This window comes from Mobula birostris, chromosome X (genome assembly GCF_030028105.1).
Source record: "Mobula birostris isolate sMobBir1 chromosome X, sMobBir1.hap1, whole genome shotgun sequence".
Lineage (NCBI taxonomy): Eukaryota > Metazoa > Chordata > Chondrichthyes > Myliobatiformes > Myliobatidae > Mobula > Mobula birostris.
Genome location: NC_092402.1, coordinates 51,354,016 through 51,366,398, shown reverse-complemented (window position 1 = coordinate 51,366,398; position 12,383 = coordinate 51,354,016).

Genomic DNA, 12,383 nt, shown 5'->3' with positions numbered 1-12,383 from the left:
CCTCACCCTGAATAAAGAGTGATTCTGTACAGTTATACAGTGACCCTAACCCTGAATAAACAGTGACTCTGCACAGTTACACAGAGAGTGACCCTCACCCTGAATACACAGTGACTCTGTACAGTTACACAGTGACCCTCACCCTGAATAAACAGTGACTTTGTACAGTTACACAGTGACCCTCACCCTGAATAAAAAGTGACTCTGTACAATTACACAGTGACCCTCACCCTGAAAAAACAGTGCCTCTGTACAGTGACACAGTGAGTGACTCTCACCCAGAATAAACAGTGACTCTGTACATTTACACAGTGACCCTCACCCTCAATAAACAGTGACTCTGTACAGTTACAATGAGTGACCCTCACCCTGAATAAACAGTGACTCTGTACAGTTACACAGTGACCCTCACCCTGAATAAACAGTGACTCTGTACAGTGACACAGTAACCCTCACCCTGAATAAACAGTGACTTTGTACAGTTACACAGTGACCCTCACCCTGAATAAACAGTGACTCTGTACAGTTACAGCGAGTGACCCTCACCCTGAATAAACAGTGACTGTGTACCTAGACACTGTGACCCTCACCCTGAATAAACAGTGATTCTGTACAGTTATACAGTGACCCTCACCCTGAATAAACAGTGACTCTGCACAGTTACACAGTGAGTGACCCTCACCCTGAATAAACAGTGACTCTGTATAGTTACACCGTGACCCTCACCCTGGATAAACAGTGACTCTGTAAAGTTACAGTGACCCTCACCCTGAATAAACGGTGACTCTGTACAGTTACACAGTGACTCTCACCCTGAATAAACAGTGACTCTGTACAGTGACACAGTAACCCTCACCCTGAATAAACAGTGACTTTGTACAGTTACACAGTGACCCTCACCCTGAATAAACAGTGACTCTGTACAGTTACAGCGAGTGACCCTCACCCTGAATAAACAGTGACTGTGTACCTAGACACTGTGACCCTCACCCTGAATAAACAGTGATTCTGTACAGTTATACAGTGACCCTCACCCTGAATAAACAGTGACTCTGCACAGTTACACAGTGAGTGACCCTCACCCTGAATAAACAGTGACTCTGTATAGTTACACCGTGACCCTCACCCTGGATAAACAGTGACTCTGTGAAGTTACAGTGACCCTCACCCTGAATAAACGGTGACTCTGTACAGTTACACAGTGACTCTCACCCTCAATAAACAGCGACTCTGTACAAGACAGAGTGACCCACACCCTGAATAAACAGTGATTCTGTACATTTACACAGTAAATGACCCTCACGCGGAATAAACAGTGACACTGTACAGTTACACAGTGAGTGACAATTACCCTGAATAAACAGTGACTCTGTACAGTTACACAGTGAACCTCACCCTGAATAAACAGTGATTCTGTACAGTTATACAGTGACCGTCACCCTAAATAAACAGTGATTCTGTACAGTTATACAGTGACCGTCACCCTGAATAAACAGTGACCCTGTACAGTTACACACTGACCCTCACCGGGAATAAACAGTGACTCCGTACAGTTACACAGTGACCCTCACCCTGAATAAACAGTGACTCAGTACAGATACAGTCAGTGACCCTCACCCTGAATAAACAGTGACTCTGTACAGTTACAGTGACCCTCACCCTGAATAAACAGTGACTCTGTACAGAGAGACAGTGACCCTCACCCTGAATAAACAGTGACTCTGTACAGCTACACTGTGACCCTCACCCTGAAAAACAGTGACTCTCTACAGTTATACAGTGACCTCACCCCTGAATAAACAGTGACTCTGTATAGTTACACAGTGATCCTCACCCTGAATAAGCAGTGACTCTGTACAATAACACAGTAACCCTCACCCTGAATAAACAGTGACTTTGTACAATTACAGCAAGTGACCCTCACCCTGAATAGACAGTGACTGTGTACCTAGACACTGTGACCCTCACCCTGAATAAACAGTGATTCTGTACAGATATACAGTGACCCTAACCCTGAATAAACAGTGACTCTGCACAGTTACACAGTGAGTGACCCTGACCCTGAATACACAGTGACTCTGTACAGTTACACAGTGACCCTTACCCTGAATAAACAATGACTCTGTACAGTTACACAATGAGTGACCCTCACCCAGAATAAACAGTGACTCTGCACAGTGACACAGTGACCCTCACCCTGAATAAAAAGTGACTCTGTACAGTTACACAGTGACCCTCACCCTGAATAAACAGTGACTCTGTACAGTTACACAGTGACCCTCACCCTTAATAAACAGTGACTCTGTACAGTTACATAGTGACTCTCACCCTGAATAAACAGTGACTCTGTGCAGTTATACAGTGACCCTCACCCTGAATAAACAGTGACTCTGTACAGTTACAGCAAGTGACCCTCACCCTGAATAAACAGTGACTGTGTACCTAGACACTGTGACCCTCACCCTGAATAAAGAGTGATTCTGTACAGTTATACAGTGACCCTAACCCTGAATAAACAGTGACTCTGCACAGTTACACAGAGAGTGACCCTCACCCTGAATACACAGTGACTCTGTACAGTTACACAGTGACCCTCACCCTGAATAAACAGTGACTTTGTACAGTTACACAGTGACCCTCACCCTGAATAAAAAGTGACTCTGTACAATTACACAGTGACCCTCACCCTGAAAAAACAGTGCCTCTGTACAGTGACACAGTGAGTGACCCTCACCCTGAATAAACAGTGACTCTGTACAGTGACACAGTGAGTGACTCTCACCCAGAATAAACAGTGACTCTGTACATTTACACAGTGACCCTCACCCTCAATAAACAGTGACTCTGTACAGTTACAATGAGTGACCCTCACCCTGAATAAACAGTGACTCTGTACAGTTACACAGTGACCCTCACCCTGAATAAACAGTGACTCTGTACAGTGACACAGTAACCCTCACCCTGAATAAACAGTGACTTTGTACAGTTACACAGTGACCCTCACCCTGAATAAACAGTGACTCTGTACAGTTACACAGTGAGTGACCCTCACCCTGAATAAACAGTGACTCTGTATAGTTACACCGTGACCCTCACCCTGGATAAACAGTGACTCTGTACAGTTACACCGTGACCCTCACCCTGAATAAACAGTGACTCTGTACAGAGAGACAGTGACCCTCACCCTAAATAAACAGTGATTCTGTACAGTTATACAGTGACCGTCACCCTGAATAAACAGTGACCCTGTACAGTTACACACTGACCCTCACCGGGAATAAACAGTGACTCTGTACAGTTACACCGTGAACCTCACCCTGAATAAACAGTGATTCTGTACAGTTATACAGTGACCGTCACCCTAAATAAACAGTGATTCTGTACAGTTATACAGTGACCGTCACCCTGAATAAACAGTGACCCTGTACAGTTACACACTGACCCTCACCGGGAATAAACAGTGACTCCGTACAGTTTCACAGTGAACCTCACCCGGAATAAACAGTGAACCTGCACAGTTACACAGTGACCCTCACCCTGAATAAACAGTGACTCTGTACAGATACAGTCAGTGACCCTCACCCTGAATAAACAGTGACTCTGTACAGTTACAGTGACCCTCACCCTGAATAAACAGTGACTCTGTACAGAGAGACAGTGACCCTCACCCTGAATAAACAGTGACTCTGTACAGCTACACTGTGACCCTCACCCTGAAAAAACAGTGACTCTGTACAGTTATACAGTGACCCTCACCCTGAATAAACAGTGACTCTGTATAGTTACACAGTGATCCTCACCCTGAATAAGCAGTGACTCTGTACAATAACACAGTAACCCTCACCCTGAATAAACAGTGACTTTGTACAATTACAGCAAGTGACCCTCACCCTGAATAGACAGTGACTGTGTACCTAGACACTGTGACCCTCACCCTGAATAAACAGTGATTCTGTACAGATATACAGTGACCCTAACCCTGAATAAACAGTGACTCTGCACAGTTACACAGTGAGTGACCCTGACCCTGAATACACAGTGACTCTGTACAGTTACACAGTGACCCTTACCCTGAATAAACAATGACTCTGTACAGTTACACAATGAGTGACCCTCACCCAGAATAAACAGTGACTCTGCACAGTGACACAGTGACCCTCACCCTGAATAAAAAGTGACTCTGTACAGTTACACAGTGACCCTCACCCTGAATAAACAGTGACTCTGTACAGTTACACAGTGACCCTCACCCTTAATAAACAGTGACTCTGTACAGTTACATAGTGACTCTCACCCTGAAAAAACAGTGACTCTGTGCAGTTATACAGTGACCCTCACCCTGAATAAACAGTGACTCTGTACAGTTACAGCGAGTGACCCTCACCCTGAATAAACAGTGACTGTGTACCTAGACACTGTGACCCTCACCCTGAATAAAGAGTGATTCTGTACAGTTATACAGTGACCCTAACCCTGAATAAACAGTGACTCTGCACAGTTACACAGAGAGTGACCCTCACCCTGAATACACAGTGACTCTGTACAGTTACACAGTGACCCTCACCCTGAATAAACAGTGACTTTGTACAGTTACACAGTGACCCTCACCCTGAATAAAAAGTGACTCTGTACAATTACACAGTGACCCTCACCCTGAAAAAACAGTGCCTCTGCACAGTGACACAGTGAGTGACCCTCACCCTGAATAAACAGTGACTCTGTACAGTGACACAGTGAGTGACTCTCACCCAGAATAAACAGTGACTCTGTACATTTACACAGTGACCCTCACCCTCAATAAACAGTGACTCTGTACAGTTACAATGAGTGACCCTCACCCTGAATAAACAGTGACTCTGTACAGTTACACAGTGACCCTCACCCTGAATAAACAGTGACTCTGTACAGTGACACAGTAACCCTCACCCTGAATAAACAGTGACTTTGTACAGTTACACAGTGACCCTCACCCTGAATAAACAGTGACTCTGTACAGTTACAGCGAGTGACCCGCACCCTGAATAAACAGTGACTGTGTACCTAGACACTGTGACCCTCACCCTGAATAAACAGCGATTCTGTACAGTTATACAGTGACCCTCACCCTGAATAAACAGTGACTCTGCACAGTTACACAGTGAGTGACCCTCACCCTGAATAAACAGTGACTCTGTATAGTTACACCGTGACCCTCACCCTGGATAAACAGTGACTCTGTACAGTTACACCGTGACCCTCACCCTGAATAAACAGTGACTCTGTACAGTTACACAGTGACCCTCACCCTGAATAAACAGTGACTCTGTACAGCTACACTGTGACCCTCTCCCTGAATAAACAGTGACTCTGTACAGTTACACAGTGATCCTCACCCTTAATAAACAGTGACTCTGTACAGTTACACAGTGAGTGACCCTCACCCTGAATAAACAGTGACCCTGTACATTTACACAGCGAGTGACCCTCACCCGGAATAAACAGTGACTCTGCACGGTTCCACAGTGACCCTCACCCAGAATAATCACTGACTCTGTACAGTTACATAGTGACTCTCACCCTGAATAAACAGTGACTCTGTGCAGTTATACAGTGACCCTCACCCTGAATAAACAGTGACTCTGTACAGTTACAGCAAGTGACCCTCACCCTGAATAAACAGTGACTGTGTACCTAGACACTGTGACCCTCACCCTGAATAAAGAGTGATTCTGTACAGTTATACAGTGACCCTAACCCTGAATAAACAGTGACTCTGCACAGTTACACAGAGAGTGACCCTCACCCTGAATACACAGTGACTCTGTACAGTTACACAGTGACCCTCACCCTGAATAAACAGTGACTCTGTACAGTTACAGTGACCCTCACCCTGAATAAACAGTGACTCTGTACAGAGAGACAGTGACCCTCACCCTGAATAAACAGTGACTCTGTACAGCTACACTGTGACCCTCACCCTGAAAAAACAGTGACTCTGTACAGTTATACAGTGACCCTCACCCTGAATAAACAGTGACTCTGTATAGTTACACAGTGATCCTCACCCTGAATAAGCAGTGACTCTGTACAATAACACAGTAACCCTCACCCTGAATAAACAGTGACTTTGTACAATTACAGCAAGTGACCCTCACCCTGAATAGACAGTGACTGTGTACCTAGACACTGTGACCCTCACCCTGAATAAACAGTGATTCTGTACAGATATACAGTGACCCTAACCCTGAATAAACAGTGACTCTGCACAGTTACACAGTGAGTGACCCTGACCCTGAATACACAGTGACTCTGTACAGTTACACAGTGACCCTTACCCTGAATAAACAATGACTCTGTACAGTTACACAATGAGTGACCCTCACCCAGAATAAACAGTGACTCTGCACAGTGACACAGTGACCCTCACCCTGAATAAAAAGTGACTCTGTACAGTTACACAGTGACCCTCACCCTGAATAAACAGTGACTCTGTACAGTTACACAGTGACCCTCACCCTTAATAAACAGTGACTCTGTACAGTTACACAGTGATCCTCACCCTTAATAAACAGTGACTCTGTACAGTTACACAGTGAGTGACCCTCACCCTGAATAAACAGTGACCCTGTACATTTACACAGCGAGTGACCCTCACCCGGAATAAACAGTGACTCTGCACGGTTCCACAGTGACCCTCACCCAGAATAATCACTGACTCTGTACAGTTACATAGTGACTCTCACCCTGAATAAACAGTGACTCTGTGCAGTTATACAGTGACCCTCACCCTGAATAAACAGTGACTCTGTACAGTTACAGCGAGTGACCCTCACCCTGAATAAACAGTGACTGTGTACCTAGACACTGTGACCCTCACCCTGAATAAAGAGTGATTCTGTACAGTTATACAGTGACCCTAACCCTGAATAAACAGTGACTCTGCACAGTTACACAGAGAGTGACCCTCACCCTGAATACACAGTGACTCTGTACAGTTACACAGTGACCCTCACCCTGAATAAACAGTGACTTTGTACAGTTACACAGTGACCCTCACCCTGAATAAAAAGTGACTCTGTACAATTACACAGTGACCCTCACCCTGAAAAAACAGTGCCTCTGTACAGTGACACAGTGAGTGACCCTCACCCTGAAGAAACAGTGACTCTGTACAGTGACACAGTGAGTGACTCTCACCCAGAATAAACAGTGACTCTGTACATTTACACAGTGACCCTCACCCTCAATAAACAGTGACTCTGTACAGTTACAATGAGTGACCCTCACCCTGAATAAACGGTAACTCTGTACAGTGACACAGTAACCCTCACCCTGAATAAACAGTGACTTTGTACAGTTACACAGTGACCCTCACCCTGAATAAACAGTGACTCTGTACAGTTACAGCGAGTGACCCTCACCCTGAATAAACAGTGACTGTGTACCTAGACACTGTGACCCTCACCCTGAATAAACAGTGATTCTGTACAGTTATACAGTGACCCTCACCCTGAATAAACAGTGACTCTGCACAGTTACACAGTGAGTGACCCTCACCCTGAATAAACAGTGACTCTGTATAGTTACACCGTGACCCTCACCCTGGATAAACAGTGACTCTGTGAAGTTACAGTGACCCTCACCCTGAATAAACGGTGACTCTGTACAGTTACACAGTGACTCTCACCCTCAATAAACAGCGACTCTGTACAAGACAGAGTGACCCACACCCTGAATAAACAGTGATTCTGTACATTTACACAGTAAATGACCCTCACGCGGAATAAACAGTGACACTGTACAGTTACACAGTGAGTGACAATTACCCTGAATAAACAGTGACTCTGTACAGTTACACAGTGAACCTCACCCTGAATAAACAGTGATTCTGTACAGTTATACAGTGACCGTCACCCTAAATAAACAGTGATTCTGTACAGTTATACAGTGACCGTCACCCTGAATAAACAGTGACCCTGTACAGTTACACACTGACCCTCACCGGGAATAAACAGTGACTCCGTACAGTTTCACAGTGAACCTCACCCGGAATAAACAGTGAACCTGCACAGTTACACAGTGACCCTCACCCTGAATAAACAGTGACTCTGTACAGATACAGTCAGTGACCCTCACCCTGAATAAACAGTGACTCTGTACAGTTACAGTGACCCTCACCCTGAATAAACAGTGACTCTGTACAGAGAGACAGTGACCCTCACCCTGAATAAACAGTGACTCTGTACAGCTACACTGTGACCCTCACCCTGAAAAAACAGTGACTCTGTACAGTTATACAGTGACCCTCACCCTGAATAAACAGTGACTCTGTATAGTTGCACAGTGATCCTCACCCTGAATAAGCAGTGACTCTGTACAATAACACAGTAACCCTCACCCTGAATAAACAGTGACTTTGTACAATTACAGCAAGTGACCCTCACCCTGAATAGACAGTGACTGTGTACCTAGACACTGTGACCCTCACCCTGAATAAACAGTGATTCTGTACAGATATACAGTGACCCTAACCCTGAATAAACAGTGACTCTGCACAGTTACACAGTGAGTGACCCTGACCCTGAATACACAGTGACTCTGTACAGTTACACAGTGACCCTTACCCTGAATAAACAATGACTCTGTACAGTTACACAATGAGTGACCCTCACCCAGAATAAACAGTGACTCTGCACAGTGACACAGTGACCCTCACCCTGAATAAAAAGTGACTCTGTACAGTTACACAGTGACCCTCACCCTGAATAAACAGTGACTCTGTACAGTTACACAGTGACCCTCACCCTTAATAAACAGTGACTCTGTACAGTTACACAGTGATCCTCACCCTTAATAAACAGTGACTCTGTACAGTTACACAGTGAGTGACCCTCACCCTGAATAAACAGTGACCCTGTACATTTACACAGCGAGTGACCCTCACCCGGAATAAACAGTGACTCTGCACGGTTCCACAGTGACCCTCACCCAGAATAATCACTGACTCTGTACAGTTACATAGTGACTCTCACCCTGAATAAACAGTGACTCTGTGCAGTTATACAGTGACCCTCACCCTGAATAAACAGTGACTCTGTACAGTTACAGCGAGTGACCCTCACCCTGAATAAACAGTGACTGTGTACCTAGACACTGTGACCCTCACCCTGAATAAAGAGTGATTCTGTACAGTTATACAGTGACCCTAACCCTGAATAAACAGTGACTCTGCACAGTTACACAGAGAGTGACCCTCACCCTGAATACACAGTGACTCTGTACAGTTACACAGTGACCCTCACCCTGAATAAACAGTGACTTTGTACAGTTACACAGTGACCCTCACCCTGAATAAAAAGTGACTCTGTACAATTACACAGTGACCCTCACCCTGAAAAAACAGTGCCTCTGTACAGTGACACAGTGAGTGACCCTCACCCTGAAGAAACAGTTACTCTGTACAGTGACACAGTGAGTGACTCTCACCCAGAATAAACAGTGACTCTGTACATTTACACAGTGACCCTCACCCTCAATAAACAGTGACTCTGTACAGTTACAATGAGTGACCCTCACCCTGAATAAACGGTGACTCTGTACAGTTACACAGTGACCCTCACCCTGAATAAACGGTGACTCTGTACAGTTACACAGTGACCCTCACCCTGAATAAACAGTGACTCTGTACAGTTACAGCGAGTGACCCTCACCCTGAATAAACAGTGACTGTGTACCTAGACACTGTGACCCTCACCCTGAATAAACAGTGATTCTGTACAGTTATACAGTGACCCTCACCCTGAATAAACAGTGACTCTGCACAGTTACACAGTGAGTGACCCTCACCCTGAATAAACAGTGACTCTGTATAGTTACACCGTGACCCTCACCCTGGATAAACAGTGACTCTGTGAAGTTACAGTGACCCTCACCCTGAATAAACGGTGACTCTGTACAGTTACACAGTGACTCTCACCCTCAATAAACAGCGACTCTGTACAAGACAGAGTGACCCACACCCTGAATAAACAGTGATTCTGTACATTTACACAGTAAATGACCCTCACGCGGAATAAACAGTGACACTGTACAGTTACACAGTGAGTGACAATTACCCTGAATAAACAGTGACTCTGTACAGTTACACAGTGAACCTCACCCTGAATAAACAGTGATTCTGTACAGTTATACAGTGACCGTCACCCTAAATAAACAGTGATTCTGTACAGTTATACAGTGACCGTCACCCTGAATAAACAGTGACCCTGTACAGTTACACACTGACCCTCACCGGGAATAAACAGTGACTCCGTACAGTTTCACAGTGAACCTCACCCGGAATAAACAGTGAACCTGCACAGTTACACAGTGACCCTCACCCTGAATAAACAGTGACTCTGTACAGATACAGTCAGTGACCCTCACCCTGAATAAACAGTGACTCTGTATAGTTACAGTGACCCTCACCCTGAATAATCAGTGACTCTGTACAGTTACACACTGACCCTCACCCTGAATAAACAGTGACTCTGTACTGAGAGACAGTGACCCTCACCCTGAATAAACAGTGACTCTGTACAGCTACACTGTGACCCTCACCCTGAAAAAACAGTGACTCTGTACAGTTATACAGTGACCCTCACCCTGAATAAACAGTGACTCTGTACAGTTACACAGTGATCCTCACCCTGAATAAGCAGTGACTCTGTACAGTAACACAGTAACCCTCACCCTGAATATACAGTGACTTTGTACAATTACAGCAAGTGACCCTCACCCTGAATAGACAGTGACTGTGTACCTAGACACTGTGACCCTCACCCTGAATAAACAGTGATTCTGTACAGATATACAGTGACCCTAACCCTGAATAAACAGTGACTCTGCACAGTTACACAGTGAGTGACCCTCACCCTGAATACACAGTGACTCTGTACAGTTACACAGTGACCCTTACCCTGAATAAACAATGACTCTGTACAGTTACACAATGAGTGACCCTCACCCGGAATAAACAGTGACTCTGCACGGTTCCACAGTGACCCTCACCCAGAATAATCACTGACTCTGTACAGTTACATAGTGACTCTCACCCTGAATAAACAGTGACTCTGTGCAGTTATACAGTGACCCTCACCCTGAATAAACAGTGACTCTGTACAGTTACAGCGAGTGACCCTCACCCTGAATAAACAGTGACTGTGTACCTAGACACTGTGACCCTCACCCTGAATAAAGAGTGATTCTGTACAGTTATACAGTGACCCTAACCCTGAATAAACAGTGACTCTGCACAGTTACACAGAGAGTGACCCTCACCCTGAATACACAGTGACTCTGTACAGTTACACAGTGACCCTCACCCTGAATAAACAGTGACTTTGTACAGTTACACAGTGACCCTCACCCTGAATAAAAAGTGACTCTGTACAATTACACAGTGACCCTCACCCTGAAAAAACAGTGCCTCTGTACAGTGACACAGTGAGTGACCCTCACCCTGAAGAAACAGTGACTCTGTACAGTGACACAGTGAGTGACTCTCACCCAGAATAAACAGTGAGTCTGTACAGTTACACAGTGACCCTCACCCTGAATAAACAGTGACTCTGTACAGTGACACAGTAACCCTCACCCTGAATAAACAGTGACTTTGTACAGTTACACAGTGACCCTCACCCTGAATAAACAGTGACTCTGTACAGTTACAGCGAGTGACCCTCACCCTGAATAAACAGTGACTGTGTACCTAGACACTGTGACCCTCACCCTGAATAAACAGTGATTCTGTACAGTTATACAGTGACCCTCACCCTGAATAAACAGTGACTCTGCACAGTTACACAGTGAGTGACCCTCACCCTGAATAAACAGTGACTCTGTATAGTTACACCGTGACCGTCACCCTGGATAAACAGTGACTCTGTAAAGTTACAGTGACCCTCATCCTGAATAAACGGTGACTCTGTACAGTTACACAGTGACTCTCACCCTCAATAAACAGCGACTCTGTACAAGACAGAGTGACCCACACCCTGAATAAACAGTGATTCTGTACATTTACACAGTAAATGACCCTCACGCGGAATAAACAGTGACCCTGTACAGTTACACACTGACCCTCACCGGGAATAAACAGTGACTCCGTACAGTTTCACAGTGAACCTCACCCGGAATAAACAGTGACTCTGTACAGTTACAGTGAGTGACACTCACCCTGAATAAACAGTGAACCTGCACAGTTACACAGTGACCCTCACCCTGAATAAACTGTGACTCTGTACAGATACAGTCAGTGACCCTCACCCTGAATAAACAGTGACTCTGTACAGTTACAGTGACACTCACCCTGAATAAACAGTGACTCTGTACAGTTACACACTGACCCTCACCCTGAATAAACA